Consider the following 20,282-nt stretch of genomic DNA (forward strand, 5'->3'; position numbering starts at 1 on the left):
GAGTGATCATTCAAACTCTATGTGGTGGGAACCTCAACATGTTCAACAAGAAGGATATTGGCAGCCACCACAACCTCATATTCAATATGCCCAACCAAATTTAAGTTCGTCAATAGATTATAATCAAAAGCTTAATGAATTAATTTGTTTGGTGCAGGGCTCACAAAATCAAGACAATGAGGCTCAACAAGAAGGATATTGGCAGTCGTATGAGGAGTTCTATTCAACGCCTATGCAGCAACCACAACCTGCCCAAAGTAATGTAGGTAATTCAAATGAAAATGATACGATTTTTCAATTACTTACTACTCTGGAAAAGCAAATTGGGCAGATAGCGGAGTTCGAAGGACAATTTTGCGACCAAGGTGAACTCCCTAGTTCAACCATTGCAAATCAGAAGGGAGAATTTGAAACCACCAATGCTATCATGTTGAGAAGTGACAAGGAGGTTGGAACGGACCCTCAACCATCAAAATCAAATCACAAGGAAGAGGAATACACCCAACCCACGGAAAGGGTGGAAACACCTTTACCGGAGGCACCTATTGCTCCTATGCCATCTAATACAGGTATGGTTATTCCAAATTTCATTATTTTTAACCCCGTTCCAACAAGTATCCCTATTCCTTGCAGATTCATGACTTCCAAGGAAGAAGAAGGTGAAAAAGACATCTTGGAAGCCATTCCAAAGGTGACAAGTAGGGAATGTCATGAATTCATCAAAGAGGACGTTCTTGAAACCACAAAATCCAAAGAAGTTAAATTTGATGACATTGGACAAGTCATAACCATCACATGCAATCTGGCCAAGTCCAATATCCCTGAAACTTTCAAAGGAGTGGTGTTTGTCATTGAGTTCTTGTCAGACAAAACAAGTAAGTCATTTTTTCCAAATTCCATTACATTTTATACTAACTTGTTGTTTTTTATGAATCAGGCACCTACATTAGAATTCAAACCAATGCCGGTTCACTTCAAGTATCACCTTCCATTCAAGGACCAATTCCATGCCGTTTGATTTTATTTATGTTAAAAAATAAAAAAATAAAAAAAAAAAAACATGGCAGAACGATGGAGGCTTCACAAAGGTTGTTTACTTAAAGACCCACTACGTGGCAAAACTCTTGAAGCGGAAGGCATCGAGACGGAAGGCATCGGGGCAGAAAACATAGGAGCGGAAGGCATCGGAGCTGGAGGCATCGAAGATAGAGCATTCGAGGCCTCAATACTTGGCCAAACGCTGGATGATCCAGGAAAAAGGTGCCTTTGGAGGAAAGACAAAAACCTTTGACGGTCACTTTGAATCCGACCTTCAGACTCTTGCAGTTCATCAAGCTTCCTCTTCATGCCCGTCGAATAGTTGTTGGCAAGCACGTGCAAACTTCTATTCTCATGCTTAAGCAGTTTGATCTCCTGCTTAAGACTTTCCACCTCTGCCATCAATGATTCCACCTGACGGGAGCGGGCAAGCAGGCGTTGGCCCATGTTGGACACAGAACTCGCACACTGAACACTAAGTGCGAGGGACTCTTGAACGGCCAACTCATCGGACCGTCCTGACAGCAGCCTACTATCTTTTGGAGTGAAGAGGTTCCTAGCTACTATTGTAGCTGTTGTGGCGTCCTGCATCACGGAGTCTTCACCTGTGAGATGACCGTTAGAAGATAAGAAAGAAGGGCGCCATACGTTACCTTGACGCGGCGCGCCCGTATCATTGCTGAGACTCAATTCTAAGCTAAGGTTCGATGGGTTTGCCATTTTTCAAAAGTGTTCAAAGAGATGGGGTGGATGGAGTTAATTCTCAAAGGGCCGGAGTCGATTTTCAAGAATGGGAATTCTTCAGAGTGTGTTTGTTGTGGTGATCGATAGCTCTATAAGAAGCCAAGGCGACGCGTCCACCAATTCAAAAAGCCGGAATTTCCGGCGTAAGTTAGGCGACACTTTCTCGGCCTTTCAGAAGACGCGTTCAACTTTGTCAAAAGATTTCTTCTTTTCAGACAACACGTGGAGGCCATCATCGCAACTACACATCTTTAGCCGACAAGCGCAAAGTTCGGCGACGCTTTCTCTGCTTTTCAGAAAACGCGTGCAGCTTTGTCAAAAGGAGCCGCATCCGCACTACCACGTGTCGTTCAGAAAGCGAAGGGGCGTCGTTCAGAGATCGAAGAGGCGTCTGCTCAGAAATCGAAGAGGCGTTTTCAAAGATCGAAGAGGCGCCACTATTTCAAAAAGCCGGATTTGCGGGATCGAAACGTTTGTCGACAAGGGTAAAAAGTACCACCACTTGCTATTATCTCTATATATGTCGACCTTCATTTTTTATGGCAAGGCAGACCTGAAGAAAATGCCCAACTCTCTCTCACCTCTGAGGGCAAACTCCCAGCAAAGCCTTTCGAAATACTCAATTCTTTCTTCTTCCCCAAAGATGATACTAGATGCCTGGAGTACATATAACCCAGGAGGAAACGGCGGATTGAAGCATGTGCTGATTCATTCACCGCTTCTTCAAAGCAAAGGTATCTCATATCATCAAGGTCAAAAGCAAAAGTATCTCATATCATGCTTTTTCCCTGTCTTTTTCTTTGTCCTTGTTCTTACTTGCATGGCAAAGTAAAAGAAGCAATCAGCCGACACTTGGAGTCAGTCTACCGATCTGGAGCCAACTGCCTGGAATCTATTCCTGATTGCTTACCTAGCGTTGCTCTCGAGTAGTCATCTTCAACGGTTGATACACTTCCAGAGAAGGGACCACTCCTGCAAAGATTGAACAAAGAAATAGATAAAAAGGGTAAGCTCAGACCTTCGGGGGAAACCAAAAGAACCATCCTGCTGCCCAGTTCAAGAAGTAGCACAAAGGAAAATCAACGATGGGCAGAAACCAGTTCAAGAGTAAGCCTGTGGAATCACAAAGATCAAAGCCTCAATGCAATCACTAAGGAGAAGAGGGAATTTACACTCCATAACCAAATTTGCGTCCCTAAACTCTTCTCTTTGTTAATTACATTATGCCATGTTTAGTATGTTTAAGTGCTTTTTGTGTGTTTACTTATGTTTTGTGTGAATCTATGCTTAAAACATTGAGGACAATGTTTGATTTAAGTGTGGGGGGGTAACTAATGTTGTTAATGCAAATTCGTGGGATTTTATCACCCACAACTTCAAATGTTGTTCCTTGCTGTTTTAAGGTGTTTTTAAATTGTTTTAGAATGTTTTAGTGTGTTTTGTTTTATAACTCCGAAAATCACATAAAAATTTGAAAAAAATGTTTTGAAAAGCCTAAAAAGAGTGTTTTGAGTCTTTTTTGTGTGTTTGTGTCTTAGGGTACCTTCCAACACAATGATAAGGATTTGGTTTGTAATTGCATGACGGTTAAAAAGAGTTATAAACATGGATGAAAGTTTGATTTACTCTTGGTATATGCTTGGTTATGGTTATAATGTATGACTTCACATGCAATCATAAAAGAAAAATTTGTTTTTGTAACATGCTTGAAGAAAGGAACTCAAACAAACGCTACAACCTTGTGAGACTTGAGCCTAAACATTCTTTGGAGAGTTATTTTCTGTGATTCTTTGTTTTCTAAAGTTGTTGCATGATCTCATTATTCCTTGCTTGGTTGCTACTTAGAATGCAATTGTATCATGCTAGAACTAAATGCTAGAACTTATATCCATTTCATTCAAAGCATTGAATTGCATAACATATATCAAGATAAAGTTGTGTAGTTGCCACCATAGCCAAATAGCCTTACTTCCCATATTTCGTATTTGTTGTAAGTTTTAATCCCTTTGAGCCTTGTTTAGCCTATGTTCTTTGTTAACCCATGTTATCCTTACCTAGCCTAGAATAGGACCATCCACACCCTTGTTCTTAAAAGATAGTGAGCATGACTTAAATGAATTCCTTTTGAGTACATTATGAAAGAAAATGAGTGTGGGGGAGAGAATGTTTTGTTCTTAAGTGTTTATGTATGTTTTGAGAGTCAAAAGAAAAGAAGAAAAAAAATTGTGAAAAACATATGAAAAAAAGAAAAACAGAAAAGAAAAGAAAGAAAGGAAAAAGAGCTTGTTCCCCCTTGTTGTTCAAAAGATTGAGTTTTCATTCAAAAGTGAATTCTACGTTAATTCAAATGCTTTGCTCGCTATTTCTTTAAGAACCTTTGTTTTCCATATCTCTTCTTTGTTAGCCAAACACCTTTAGCCCCGTTACACCCCCTTTGACTTCTATCTTGATCGTTATGTGTTCAATAATGTGGAGTTTGGATTTGATATGAGCTTATGGAATCACTGGTTCTCATTCTAAGTAGTAGCATTCCATTCATGAGATCATATTCATGTCATTATTGTAAATCCAGAAAATGCTTTCTTTGTTATAACATATGTGAGATACTAGTCTTTCATGTTTACATCAATCTCTCACATATAACTAGTGTAGGGTGTGTAGTCAGAAAATCTGTGTGAAAATAGAGTGCATTCTAGTAAGGAATTGAGTAAATTCTCTAAAGCATGTTACTACATTTGAAATGTGTTTTAATTGCTTAATTGTGAACTAGTATGTGGTGACTATGATTAAGAATGTACTTAAGTGTAAAGATGGCTAAAACATGTGAGAATAATGATTTTTAACTTGTCATGTGCATTGGAAATCCCTAAGACGGTTGTTGGAAGGTTTAGGTTGTGTTTTACTTGTTTAGTGTCGTTTTGTTTATTTGTTATTATTTTGTTTTGCTCGAGGACTAGCAAAAGCTAAGTATGGGGGAATTTGATAGGAGCATATTTAGGCGACTTACTTAGCTTGTTTTCGTGCATCTATGTTGTTAATTCATAGTTGTTTTAGTAGTTTAAGCCATTTTCGTGTGTTTTTAGGTTCATATGGCTAAGGAAGCAAAAAGATGCATTTTGGAGCATTTTGGAGCAAAATTGGGCTTGGAATGGATAGCATATGCTTGGAGCCAAAGTGTTGGACGAATTTGAAAGCCTTGTATGCACTTTGGACATAAAACAAAGGGCCTAGCCCAATCAAACAATCCTTTGAGCCATGCAAAACCTCTAGCCCAATCAACAACCCTTAGCCACATGCATTCACACACACATGCACTTACTCTTTCATCATTGCACCACCAATTCAATACATGCATTTCCACCTTCCTACTTCATCATTTCATCATTGCACCACCATTCACACACACATGCACTTACTCTTTCATCATTGCACCACAAATTCAACACATGCATTCACACACCAACAACAACCCAATGCCGTGCACTTCCCTTGCCTTTCCACCAACAACCTAGCTCTTTTTCCATCATTATTTCATCCACATGCACTCTCAATCATAACAACCACATTCACTCTTAAACAATCACCCACATATTCTCCCATTCCCCCTATAAAAACCCATGCATTCATACACAAAAATCACATCTCATTTCATACACAACACACCACAAACACTTCCATTCCTTCTCTTTGCCGTGAGTTCCCTTGTAATCCAAACACCATTTTTCCATTTCCCTATTAATCCAAACACCACTCCCCAAACCATTCACACCATCAAACTATCCTTAGACCTTGTGCTACAACAACGAGGAAGAGAAGAGTGCCTAAACGTTCATACAATTCAAGTTTGAGTTGTTGGAATGTTTAGGTGTTTCTTTGATTTCAATGTTTAAATTCAATTCTCTTTGTTTGTACATATGAGGAATGGAAGAGAAGAGTGCCTAAACGTTCATACAATTCAAGTTTGAGTTGTTGGAATGTTTAGGTATTTCTTTGATTTCAAAGTTATAATAAACTAAACCCCCTTTAGCTAGGGGGTGATTCGAAACATATGTTTATGCTTGCATTTTGATTTGATTAATCCTAAGTGCGTTTCATAAGTTGTGGTTCAATTTGTTTAACCGTTTGATTGATAACTTATTTATGAATGTTTATTAAGAATGCGCGCTTAATTTTCATGCATCAATATGACGCTAGAATATAAGTGAGTTTCACCTAATAGTTACGAACTTATATTCACAAGTAGTGGAGGTTGCTTATAAACAATCGCGTTAAATAAATTCTTGGCATAAGTTTCATGCGTATTCCATAGTAACGAATGCCTCGTCAACACTTAAAGTTTTCATGATGCTTAATGATCTTTGATTGTATCTTTATTGTGCTTTTCACGTAAAGGACTTTTGGAGAATGTTGTGAATTGCGTTGCGCTAACCCATCCAATTCATTAACTTAAGGAAAACTTGACGGTTAATTTAAGCGGACCTAATTGACCCGGGGCGTTGAGAATTAATGATTTGTTGAAATGCAATTGGAAATCGTTTTATTATGCAAGTATAACATATGTGGAGATGAACCCCGTAGCTAACTTTCCATCCATTTGTTCTTTCTTTTCTTGTTTCTGTTTTCATGTTTAATTTAACTTGTTATTCAATTATGTTAAACATGTGAAACTAATTTCTTTTTAGTTAGAGGCGAATTTGAAGCCATAGACATATGTTGGTTATGATTTGATTTACTCCAGTTATGAATTCATGAACTTTAGATGTGGGTTACTTTTCTGTTTTGATTAAGAACTTGTTTATGTATGTGGGTTGAGGGTCGACACTTAATTTGCATGCCTAAGACTTGATGCTAGGATATAAGGGAATTTCACCTAATCGTTATGAACTTATATTCATGAGTAGTAAAAATCGCTAGTCACGATTGTGTTTAGTAAACCCTAGGCTGGATTAACATGCGTATTCCATAGTTATGAATGCCTAGTCAATGTTTATGATTTCCGTTGAACTTAATGATCTTTGTTGAATGTCTCTATCATGCGTATTCCATGTGAGAGACTTTGATTAGGAATAATTTGGTTGTAATGCGTATCTCATTCAATCCAATGAATCTAGGGAAATCTGAAGGTTAATTTAAGCGGACCTAATTAACTTGGAGCATTGTCATTCATCGTTTGTTGAAGTCATAACTGGGAGTCAAATTATATGCTTATGTTCATGTGTGGATAAGGAACCCTCTAACTAGTTTTTCTTCATTCTATTCCATCAATTTCGTTTGTACAATCTGTTTTGTTTCCAAGTTTCTATTTTAGTTTAATTTCGTCCAAAACCAATCCCCCATTTATTTTAAAGTGTTAGATTAGTTAGAAATACATTTATTTTGTGTTTTTACGTTTTTTTGAGTCAAATCCAAGTGATTAACAATCCCTCCTAATCCCCAGTCCAGAACGATCCCTACTTATACATATACTACAATTTGACGAAAAGAGGGTTTAATTTGTGTGCGTATAAATCTCGCATCACTTTGTCATTAACGAGATTGTTGAGAAAGAGGTTATGTATGAGTGGGAAGGAAATTGTGAGCAAAGGATTCGACAACTGAAGTATTTCCTCACTCATGCACGTATTTTAGTATTCCCAGAAGATAGTGGTAATCATAAATTTTAATGATGTTTCTTGAATGGTATGGGATGCATGTTGATGCAAATGTTAGGGTGATTACATACGTTTCACGACGAAAGGAACCTCATGAAATGAATTACTCTACTGGTGATTTGGAAGTCATGATTACCATTCTTACTGTAAAGTTATGAAGACATTATATTTGGTAAGAATGCAAGATTTTTACGAATCCAAAAAGTCTCCAATATCCATTACTTGGAAGGATTTTGATATAAGGCAGCGAAGGTGGATTGAATTGTTTAATGAACATGATTGTACGACCAGGGTGATCGTAAAATTGTTCTAGCTGATGCACTTGGTGAAAAGACTGTGGTAAGAGTTAATGTCTGGCACGCTTGCCAAGATTGTCTTCTTGCGGATTGGAAATCAACTGAAGTAAAGTTGAGAATGGAAGTGTGAGAAGAAGTTGTAATTGCTAATTTTCAAATTAAGTCTTTTTAGTAAGGTCGTACTCAAGACTCAAATGGTTAACGAAGAAAATTAAGAATTAACCAAGGCAAAGAAAGAACGGAAAAAGAAAAAATTGCTGAGGTCGAGAATAGGATGGTTATGATTGAACTTGAAGTGATAGTTGATCAATGTACCAAGTTAGTACATTTACTCCAGTGTTGAGTAACAACCACAGTGCAACAGTACTTATATGTTTTATGGAGAAGAGATTTGGGTTACGGAACTGCTGAGTTTCTTAAGTATGTTGGTTGCACAGTGTCCAAAGTAACGCCATAAGGACCATGAAATGTGTCGATTTTTGCTGATTTGTGGAAGAAATGCTTCTGGATAGAGAAGATTTGATCACGAAAGAGTTTTGGTAGGCCCTGAAACTATGGGTGAGTCTTCTCAAAGTATTCAAGTGATTAAGTTTAACTTGAGAGTAGCCAGGAATGGCAAAAGAGATTAATAGTTGAACATGTCACTAATCGAGTGTTTAACGTAGATGATCTTATAATTTTGAAGTTTTCACTTTAGAAAAGTATGTTTCGGCTTGGAAAGGAAAGCAAATTAAGTCCTAATTACATCGGACTTTATGTGATCATCGAAGAGTAGGTAAAGTTGCATACAAGTGGTGATGTCTTCAAAATTGGCTAAGGTGCATAATGTATTATATTTCGATGCGTTGTCACTAGGTGGCAGATTCGTCACATGGAGTTCCGGTGCAACTATTGAGAATTAATCCGGATTAAACTGGTTGAGGAACCAAGGACGACTTTGGATTAGAAAAAGAATGTATGGAGAATTAAGACAGTGTAATTGGTAAAGAATTTGTGAAGAAAGCAGTCAGTGGAAGAAATTACGTGGGAGAAGGAGAATCGGATGAGAGAGATTTACCCGAAGCTATTGTATGAGTTTAGATGATTAAGTTGGTTGTTGGAATTTCGGGGACGAAATTCTATAAGGAGGGAAGGTTGTCACAACCCGTCCCGGAATTTTAATTCCGAGAACGTGAAGTTATGAAAATGCCCTTAAACGGGACTAAGGGGCGTAAAATATGTTGTAACTTGATGATTTGGGGATTGGGTAGGATCCCACCTCCCTCAAATCTCTCCCTCATTCCCGTACCTTGTCTCTCTCTCTCTCCTCCCTCACAAATCTCTCATTCACTTTCCGTTCTCTCTCTCTCCTTCGAACTCACACGGACCACCCACAAAACCACCCTAAAACTATACCAACGAAGGATCTAAGACCACCATCGTGCTCCTGAAGACCACACGAACATGATGGTACCAATTTCAGGTGAGTTTCACTTCGGAAAACATGGATTTCAATTTCACTGTGCGTGTGCACTGTTCATGCACACGTAAAAACTTGATGTTTTTGGGATTTTGAAGCTTGTAGGAAGCTTGGTGAGGTCCTAAGGAAGCTCGGAGTGCTTCGTTTGAAGGATTTGGACGTCGGGATCACGAACTGTAAGTTTGGCCGAATTTTCGTATTTTTGGAAAAGTTTGATTCCGTTGTTTTTAGGCCCTAAAACTAGTCCAACGTGGTAGATTATGATTAGGGCTTCATTTTGGTATAGATTACGTGAAAAATGGACGTAAGAACAAGGAGAATGACAAGTTCAAAGTTTGGCCGGAGCTTTCGGGGCTTTTTCCGGCGAATCCACGGCGAGTTAGGGGTCAAGGCAGGTATGGATGTGTTCGTCTCGTCAATACCTTCATTTTGATATATAGTACGTCGAAAATGGTTAAGAAATGAATAAGTTATGACACTTTGAAGTTTACCCAGAAATTCCGACAAAACACCCACCGCCGGCGAAACCAGTCCGGCGACGCGAGGAAGAAGAAGGGCGCATGGGGGCGCGTGAGAGCTCCAAATTGAGTTCTGAAAATTGTCACGCGTTCGTGACGTCGTGTAGATCACCGTGGTATATTCATACACCCAAATTGAGCAACGTATGAGAAAGTTATGGACGAATGTTTGGTGTATGTGCGTTAAATAACGTCAATTTGGTTACTGTTTGTATAGGTGAAAATTATACAGAAGAAGAATGTAACCAATCTAGGGGAGGCTCAGGGACCTACGAGACGTCGATGTGATCTGTGAGTGGGCAGTTATTTTTCAGTATATATATATATACGTATGCTTGACGTATTTCCCAGAAACGTATTTTAAAAGAAATACGAATTAATTATCCTGTCATATATGCATCATATTTTAATATGTGCATTACCATAATTATGCATACTGTTGCATGGTGCTGAGGAGGCCCAGGTAAGCTACGATTGAAATACTATCATCACATGCATTAGTAACGGCATACATTTATATATGTGTATTGGTGCTGTGGACGCACAGGTAAGTGTCAGGTAAGCAGTATTCATGTTGTTATGCAGTAACAGTTTGAGATGTTTAGAGAGCTCATAATCTGCACCCCCGATGTTAGTGCTCCCGCCCAGAGTGAGGGGCATAGCCTTCACGTGTATGTTCACCAGCACCGCATGCTCGCCTTGGATCCAAGTTAGGTGCAAGCCTGTCGTACAGACCACATTAGGTGGTTCCGAGTTGTAGGTGACCCGCGATTTATCGCACAGCTTCACGTGATCGTAGCACTAGAGCATATATATATATTACACCCAGCCTGTCGTACAGACCACGTTAGGTGGTTCCGACTCGTGTGCAGATTCAGTTATTGAGTTAAGAGTGGAGCTCTAGATGCAGCCGTACAGGTCACGTTAGGTGACTCCCGGCTGCCAGATTATATGATATTGATATGGGTTATGCTTGAGCATTTACATTTTATTATGAGATTCTGATGTGGCATATTCTCGAGCATGATTGGCATATTTTGCAGCATGATTGGCATATCTATACATACGTATATATGTTTATTTTCTGGGAAACTATATTTGTTTTACGGCGAGGGGTTAGTATATTCAAAAGAGAAAAGAAGGTTTTGAATAAGTTTGTTTTGCTGACCCACTCAATTTTGTTTTGCGCCCCTCCAGGTTCAAGAATTGCAAAGGTGTGGTGACTACGAGGAAATTCAACGGTGTTCTGACAGAATGGACCAAAATTAGGACTCACCTTCGGGTGTTTTATCTTAGAAATTGTATCTTTAAAGCTTCCGTACTGTGTAAATGGTTACGTCACTCTCACGTGACGGCCAGCATGCCCTCCTTCGGGACGGGGTGTGTCAGTACAAATTTACAATCATTTATCTTACAGCTGTTATTTAAGTAAAGTTTTTAATAGTTTTTTAATTAATGTAGAAGTGTAAAAAATATAGAAAAATATATATAAACGCTCGTAATGACAATCTTTACAACTTTCATGAAGAGCTTAACTTCGAAATTCGCCAGTATAATCATATAAATCATAGATCAAAATTTAACCATTGATTGTTGTTTACATTTACGCTTCATTGTTCTCATCAAATTTTGTTTTTTTTAGGTTTTCTTTTTTGAAAACATGATCTATTAGAGGATGCAGGAAGATGAACGGTTTGGATCGTTGATATTATATTCAGAGTTTTATGGTTAGTGAAAATTTTGCTTGATGTTTATAAAGTTTATACAAACTATATGACATCGACTCATATTTCAGTTAACCGTAAATATTGAAACGTGATATCAAAGATCTGAACTGTTCATCTTCTTACATCCGCCAGATAATCATGTTTTCAAAAAAGAAAATTTTAAAAATGAAATTCAGTAAGAAGAATAAAGTATAAATGGCAATCAATAGTTAAATAAGAATCGAAGTTGACCCTTTCATGAAAGTTGTAAACCTTGTCACTATGAGTGATTGTATATATATATTTTTACATTTTTAACACTTCTACAATATTTATTATTAATTTTATTAATTTTGCCCTCAAATAAAAAACATTATTCATGAGGGTTTGGAGGATTTTAAAAATCTAAACGATAATGTAAGTGTAACCATTATCTACTCGTGGAGGAATAATGATGAATCACGAGTGTTTATATATTCTTTCACATTTTTCATACTTGTATGTATGTCTTCTTAGTTCTTGCCTATACAAACATTGTACTAGTTTATTTTAATTTTGGACAACAACATGTTAAGTAAAATTTATCCTAGTAATGATAATAAGGAACTCTCATAATAAAAATAAATAATGACTAAAACTTTTTTTTTTTTAATAACTTATGTAGAATAATAATACAAAACTATATATTTAATATAGAATATATTGTATATATTAATATGGCTATTGTATTTTATAATAAATCTTTTAGTAATTAAACTTTAAAATTATCAAAATAATTTTTTTCTTAACGGATCGAAACGAGTTACCCACATGTTACCCGCGTGTATACCAATTAAGAACCCGTTATTAACGAGTTCTTAACGGGTCACCCGATAATCATCTAATTAGTTATCATGTTGACCCGAAAGCTGTTATTTTCATGTCGTTTTCGTGTCGTGCCACCTTGTCGTGTCTAAAATTGATGGGTCTATCCAGAGGGAGGGAAAGTAAGACCACTTCCAGCGTGCCCGAATTCCCTTAGGGATTGGCTATTAAATGACCCAATGCCCCAACAATTGGCTCCAGCCCATTCAACTAGCTTGGGCTCCAAGCAAGCTCGATCTCTCCACTAGGCATAAATACACGGCCCCAACGCCTGAGGGACATAACACAAGGCTAACCTTATGGTGACGTCAGCCACTAATAAAAGTTATAAAATACTAATATAAATTAATTAAAAATAAAATAAAATATAAAAAATTAATTAAAAATACTAATATTTTATTACGAATTGTCTTGACTATTCAGTTTAGGAATGAAAATACACTTGAACAGTTACAGTTCATTAGAAGCAATTACTATTTCTTTTAGGGAATTGGTTGCCTCTGGACTAGGGAGCCTAGCAACACTAGAAGTGCGGTAAGAGACAAAGGAGATGAAGGTGGGATCCACACACCGCCATTGGCACGCTGTCTTACCAAAAACCCAAAACCCATCTGAAAATATGATTTCAATCAAGGGCATCCATCTACCAATCAAATTGAATCCATGATACCACATCATCCGGAGATTTTTCAGTGTGATTGATACACAAGATGGTACATCATGTGTCAGTGTGTCATTATACAAATAATGAGATATGTGTGTTAAAAAATTAATAACTTAAAAAATAAAATTTTCCACCCTTTACGTAAAAACACGTGATGTACTATTCATGTTCCTGTCAAAATAAAAAATTTCAATCCAGTTTAATTCCTCTGACCTAACCCTAAACAAATTTTTAACCCAGCAAGGGAAGGGCACTGCCATTCATCAACAAAAACAACATGCGAAAACCGCAAAACCAAAAACCAAAAACTTCTGAAAAACAAGGCCAAACAACTCAACACTCTCTCTCTCTCTCTCTCTCTCTCTCTCTCTCAACTCTCAAGGTTTCAAAAGTCTTCTCAATCAAAAGAAAAACCCCAAAGCCCAAATTCCAATCTTAGTAGTTCTTCCAACTCTCTCCCTCTCTCTCTCTCTCATACTTCACCTCTTTCAATTTCTTTCTTAATTATTTCTCCCAAACCCTTAACCAAGACCAACTACTTTCAATTAGCTTCACTTGATAAAAAGATGAGCTGATGATGCATGAGAAGAACAAGTAACTAGAAGGAAGAAGAAAGATGATTTGATGATATCTCTTCAGCTCTTTCAGCTAAGTACTTGGTGGGTAATTATATGCCCTAAAAATTAAAACCCTTTCCCTGTTTATTTTCTGATAACAAAACCCTCCCTTTTCATTCTCAAAAGAAAGAAGGAAATACAAGAAGAAAGAAGAAGAAATCTCTCTTTCTCTCTCTTAATTCTCAAAATTTTCCTAGAGAAAGAAAGCTGTAGGTGCTTGAGCTAAAATTAGCTAGGTTTTGAGAAGTATAGAAGAAGATATGGATCCAATTGCAGCACGTGGACGTCCACTCCCACCTCCTTTTCTTTCAAGAGACCTTCACTTACATCCTCACCACCAATTCCCACAACTCCACCCCCACCACCTCAACCACCAAAACTCCGAGGACGAGCAAAACAGCAGCGGAATCAACCGCGGAATCAAACGTGATCGAGGCGGTGGAGATGAGAACTCCGCGGCCGCTACCACCTCTCTGGAGGGAAAAAATCAACTGGGGTACACCAGCGCCGGAGAGGCCGAGATCACCAGACGGCCCCGTGGCCGTCCAGCCGGCTCCAAAAACAAGGCCAAGCCCCCAATCATCATAACCCGAGACAGCGCCAATGTACTCCGATCCCACGTCATGGAAGTCGCCAACGGCTGCGACATCATGGACAGCGTCTCCACTTTCGCAAGGCGTAAACAGAGAGGGGTTTGCATTCTCAGCGGCAGTGGAACCGTCACTAATGTCACTCTAAGGCAGCCGGCCTCTCCGGGAGCTGTGGTCACTCTACACGGCAGGTTTGAAATTCTGTCCCTTTCTGGGTCCTTTTTGCCGCCCCCCGCCCCGCCTGTCACGTCAGGCTTGACCATCTACCTAGCCGGCGGACAAGGCCAAGTCGTTGGGGGCCCCGTGGTAGGGCCTCTATTGGCTTCAGGGCCGGTTGTTATCATGGCCGGCTCTTTTGGGAATGCGGCTTACGAGAGGCTGCCCTTGGAGGAGGAAGAGGAGCTCGCCGCGGCAGGGCAAGTACAAGGAAGTGGAATGTCCCTCGGATCTCCAGGGGTTGGCGGGCAAGAACATCAACAGCAGCAACAACAACTATTGCAAGATCCTAATGCACCATCGCTTTTTCATGGGATGCCACAAAGTCTACTAAACCAATTGCCTGCCGATGCATATTGGGGAACGGCACGACCTCCTTATTGACTGACTGATCAATTAAGCAAGAAAAAAGAAATTTACTTGTGTTTTAAGTTTTCTCAATCCTCAGATCGATGGATCCCTTTCTTTCTCTTTTTTTTTGCAAATTAAACAGCTTTTGCTCATTCTTCTTATTTTATAAAACTTAGTTCTGTGTTTAATTAAATAGTTAATTGAAGATGTTGATTAGTTGGTCATTATGGTATTAATTCATCGTCAATGGGTGTTTGGATTGAAGAATTGGATGTACAAAAATGGTGGATTTTGGTGGGGGGTTTGTTTTGGTTTTCTTTTATTAGTGGAATATATATAGTTACTTTCAATTCACCGCAAGTGATTGTAGCTGCATAGAGATGAAGCAGCAGCATGTTATGAAAAAGGTTGGCATCTATTTCACCTTTTTTCTGCAGTTCTTAATTGGGTGATTTACTCGTGTCTTACAATACCCTATTTCTCCTCCTTTATTTTCACTGTTAACAATCATCATTACACGACCCACACTTTCCTGTGTATTCCTTTCGACTCCCACGCTCAGAATTTTTATTTATTTTCCTTCTTCTCTTCATTGTTATTGTTAGAAGCAGTTACTGATGTTGTTGTGGAAGTTTTATTTTTGGTAACAATGCTGTTGTGGAAGTTAAAGACGATTGTTGTAACTCTTAAGTTCGTGACTGTTTCAAGGTTGGTGAAAACGTCTTTTAATATCCCAAGAAAATGTGGTGGAGAGAGAAAGAGAGGCGGCCTTGGGGGTTTTTTCTCTGTCTGAATCTCTGACCGAGTGATTTGGATAGCTAGGGTTTTATTATGGAGGTGGTCGATCGACACGGACATTGGATACTGGGTCACACGTGCATTGCTCTGTAAAGCTCTTTTTCGAGGCATCAACCAGAACAAACTGACCTCAACTCTCACTCCCTCCTCTCTCGCTCTCTCTCTCTCCCCCCCCCCCCTCTCTCTCTCTCTCTCTCTCTCGCTCTCTCTCCCCCCCCCCTCTCTCTCTCTCTCTCTCTCTCTCTCTCTCTCTCTCTCTCTCTCTCTCTCTCTCTCTCTCACACATTGGCTTCACAGAAGTAAAGGAATGGAGTGAATCAAGCAGCTGAGAGAAATTAAGATCAGTAAATTTAGTTATTTATTTTTAATTAAAAAAACAAACTGTAGTACTGCTAGTTTTTTCTTGATTTTCTTTCTGTTCAAATATGCATGGTCCCCGAAACCCTAGCTAGCTCTGTGCTTCTCTATTTGAATTCTAATAGGTTTGTCTAGGCCCATTTCTGCACTTCATCGATCAGAGAGAATCGAGTCTCGTGTACTCTTAACTGGACATTACTAATTACCAGAGAAAGTTCCACTTATCTAATGTGTGTGTGTGTGTGTGTGTGTAACATGTTTATGATTAGTACATGTCTTTGAGATTCTCTTCACTAAAATTTGGTGAATGAAGAATGTCTCCCTTGTTAATTTTTTTATTTTTGTCAAACGATAAATTTGTTAGATTAGATGTTAGGGGGTGTAGTCAAACTAAAGATTTTAAAAGATTTTAAGGGAATTTAAAAATGATAGATTTTATAGGATTTAAGATGATTAAAGACTCCTACAAAATTCATATGGATTTTAAAGAATTTGAATGGATTGTGATGTTTTGTGGTGGAAGGATTTGAAATCCTAAGGGGTGAGGTTGAATTCTTTTTAATCTTGGTTATAGCTCTCAAATCCCACAAAATCCACAACTTATTAAAATCCTCCAAAATCTTGATTTTTTTAATACACTTAGATTTGAATGAATTTTAAAATCTTTTAATTAACTACACCTAGATTTGAATGGATTCTAAAATCTTTCAAAATCTTTTAATTGATTACACTTAGATTTGAATGGATTCTAAAATCATTTAAAATCTTTTAATTGATTACACTAGGATTTTAAAGTCTTTTAAAATCCTCTCAAATCCGAGTTCGTATCCACGCTGTGGTGAAAGGACAGCACTCCTTCTTACTACTATAGTAGACGGCCACTTGCTCTCCCTTATTAATTTACTTCAACTAGTTATTTTCCTCCCCTTTCTATTACTTAATTAATTTCCATTCATTGTTCTCCCTCTTCTTTAAGATGGTGATGTGTGGCAAAAACCTTGTTTTGATTTTATGCTCCAAAAGAAACTACGTGAGGAAGGTAACTTCTTCAAGGTGATATGACGCACGAAGCAATGAAAGGGTTACCAGCGTAATCCCTTGTAGAACAAAATTATTTGAGTCCACCAGTTTGATAAAAATCCCAAAGGATAATTTGATTGAAAAAGTGAAAAGATGATTACAAAGTCATGGCTTAAATAAGCCTTTTATGACCTTTTGGAAAACTCAAAAGACTTAGGAAATTAAAATGAAAATAACTGACATAAAATAAAGCCCTTGAAACCCCAAAATACTCCATTTATTAGTAGACTGCTGCTTTGATGACTTTCTACAAAACCTCTTTTATGGGATTGAACACCTCTTCTACGACCACACCAGAAATGAAAGTAGCGTTCATTCAACAAGAAAAGTTCAAAACATCAACTTTCGAGATATGATCGTAGCAAATAATCTATTAACACGTGAATTACCAATGGGAAGTGTTATTGGCACTCCAAAAATCTCATTCTACGTTCTTTACAAGTGTATTTTTCTTTCCTAATATTGAATGTATAATGAAATTTTTGGAGTGCTAATAACAATTCCCTTACCAATTCTCCAGTCACTTTTCTTTATTGCTCGCGGCTTCCTTCTTTTAGTTTGATTGCACGTGAAATAATCGGATTTCTGTCTACATCATGATATAAACCTTAGATGATTCTTCAAAAATGGAATCTGTCCTCACATAATATTCCACACACAACTTATATCTACTATGCACAATCAGTATTCGAATCTTATATATGCCAAGAAATTGCATATATAATATTTCTAAAATCCCTTGTAAATTGTACACGCAAATATATATATATATATATATATATATATATATATATTACTACGCACAAACGAATATTAAAATTATTCTTGTACCAACACAAACATCTTAGCTATATATATATATATATATATATATAACATTTGATAAGCATCACTTGATCATCTTTGAAGTACAATCTGATCATGACTTTCTGTACAAATTGTCAATATTCTATTCTTGATATTTGATTTTCGAAATTGATAGCTACGTCTTCATCGATTCATGAACTCCTGCAGTAGAAGTATTTCATGATCCAAAAACGGCAGGCTGTCACCTTCTTCTGCTTTCCAACATCAGAAGAAACTGTTTGCATATATCATTTGTACGCGCAGTAGCTTTAAATGAATTCTGCTTCTATTCCGTTCCGTTTGATATGAAAGTTTTTTTTTTTTTTTTATTCTTCTTCTTACAATCTCAAGCTGGGATTTCCTAGTTGGGGAGTAATGGCAGATGACATCATCTTATGTAATACAAGTGGCAACATCCTGTTAGTTTAGAGTTAGGAGCGGTTGCTTACCTGTAAGTTAGCTATTTCTATAAATAGCAGCTAAGTACTTTGTATTCCTTCAGTGTGTAATAACAGAAATCATTCATCATTTGTTCATCTTCTTAGCTCTTCGATCCTAATTCTCAAATCCTATAATTCTAGCTGCACTGTTATGAAATTGGGCCCCGCCGGCCATCTTACTTGACACGAGTGTTAAATCTTGATAAAGATTATTAATTAGGCAATATATGTATATAGTTAGGCATGTCATCAATTTATTTTCAACTCAGATTAGGGTATAAGCTAACATTGATATATATGCATGCTTACAGGAAACTGATTGTTTAACTGAGGAATTGGTTTGTTATGGATCATAGGTCTAGGTATTGGGCTGTGTTTACGTCAATGAAAATAACACCTGATTAATATATATTTCATTTATGATAGGATAACAACATATATTTCATTTATGAAAGGATCAAATACAAGACTCATATGACTAAAGAAGATATATAATTTCAAGATCAGGAGAGTACTTGTGAACGAAAATCTGAAAATACAAAATAATAATTGTAGATTGAAACACGTATGATCCAATGAAAACAATGCATGGATTCAATGTTGTAAAGGTCTTGTGAGTGATGAAAACTCTTAAAACAATCATAGCATATATAACAATTTTGTACATCAAAGAGATGATAAATTCATTAGTGTTCCACATACGGTTTACCTTGAATAGAATCTTTTAATAGTTATTACATATTATACGTGCACAAAGATATGTCCTACAAAACATTAATCATGATATATAAGCGGTAAATGTTCGTCCTTTCCTGTTGAATTGTTATTATTATAAAGATTGACGCTTGTTGAAGACCAAGTTATACATGCATGTTCCTCAACCTTTACCATAAACCTAAGTGGTACTATGTCCCTTCATTAGTTAAAATAAGTAGTCACTAAACTAAACTTAATCATGTTAACCAACTAGTACTATGGAGCCACAGCATGGCCCAGTTAAGGGAGCGAAATGCAGCTCCTCAATAAATAAATAAATGTGGGAGATTTCAGGTTCGATGCTTTGAGGTAGTGAGTTTATTGGACTGTGGCCACAGGTAAGGTGAAATTTCTCATAGTCTCCCCCGACCCGGAAGGAGTGGATAATCATAGCTTGCTATCAGTTGTCCTCCTTTTCAAAAAAAAAAAATAAAATAAAAATAAAAAACAACAACAACAACTAGTACTAAGGTTAAATAGTATTCATTTTCACTTGTATATGAGAGGCTTCAACTTCGATTCACATAAACGGTAATAAGGTGTCATATTTGTGTTGAGAATCATATTCCCCCTTTTTTTTAAATAAGAATATTCTCCACCCCTAAAGTAGAATATTGTTGTATAAAAAAAAACAACCATATTTAGAAGACTGCTCATCTCTTGAAACAATTATGCAAGCAAGTCTTAGTCTTTATCCTTTAGCTACATAGCTCGCCTAACACAGAACTAACATTTACCTTGAAGCAAAATTAACCATATAGCATCCTTAGCGCATATATATATTGTTTTTGCAAACCAATGACAATCTCCCAAGACTTGCACGTGTCAGAAGTTTAACTTTTGTTCTTTCTTTGTATTTTTAAGGTCTGTTCCTCTATCATTTATGGTTGGCATGTCGCTTGTATAGCAACATAAAAGGAGAGAAAAAGTTATTACTTAATATTACAGTCTAGTGATATTTCTTTTTATTTGTAAGTGAGAGATCTTATGTTTAATTAGCCCCAAAAAGCGAATTTAAGCCACATTATTACAACTCATTGTGAGGCTAAACCCACCATCTCCCTTTAGTGTAAATAATATTATTTGTTAAAAATAAAATAAAAAAAGCTAATTATACACCGAGTTGGTTGATGACATTCTAATTAATTAATCTTTAAAACGGTTAGATCTTGTATAAACCCCATCTGTAGCGGGATCCTTTTCCCTTTTCTCTTCACTAAACAAGGCATCAAATTAGAAACCTTAATAACCCTAATTTTATAGTTAGCATCTTCAGACATACTCTCAGAGC

At 37.3% G+C, this 20,282-nt stretch overlaps 2 long non-coding RNA genes and 1 pseudogene across 2 annotated transcripts; all 3 read left to right on the top strand.

Annotated features, from left to right (window-relative positions):
- The first annotated feature begins 8,984 nt into the window (after nucleotides 1-8,984).
- On the top strand, nucleotides 8,985-9,623 carry LOC148695731 (uncharacterized). Its single transcript, XR_015964084.1, has 3 exons — nucleotides 8,985-9,191; nucleotides 9,287-9,364; nucleotides 9,475-9,623. It is a non-coding gene; the product is annotated as an uncharacterized LOC148695731 (long non-coding RNA).
- Nucleotides 9,624-9,741: 118 nt separating this feature from the next.
- LOC148695732 (uncharacterized) lies at nucleotides 9,742-11,092 on the top strand. The gene is made up of 3 exons (XR_015964056.1): nucleotides 9,742-9,822; nucleotides 9,924-9,997; nucleotides 10,904-11,092. It is a non-coding gene; the product is annotated as an uncharacterized LOC148695732 (long non-coding RNA).
- Nucleotides 11,093-13,394: 2,302 nt separating this feature from the next.
- Nucleotides 13,395-14,940, top strand: LOC137733208 (AT-hook motif nuclear-localized protein 22 pseudogene; annotated as a pseudogene).
- Nucleotides 14,941-20,282: the final 5,342 nt, after the last annotated feature.

This window comes from Pyrus communis, chromosome 7, assembly GCF_041283825.1.
Source record: "Pyrus communis isolate YQ-2024b chromosome 7, ASM4128382v1, whole genome shotgun sequence".
NCBI classification, from domain to species: Eukaryota; Viridiplantae; Streptophyta; class Magnoliopsida; order Rosales; family Rosaceae; genus Pyrus; species Pyrus communis.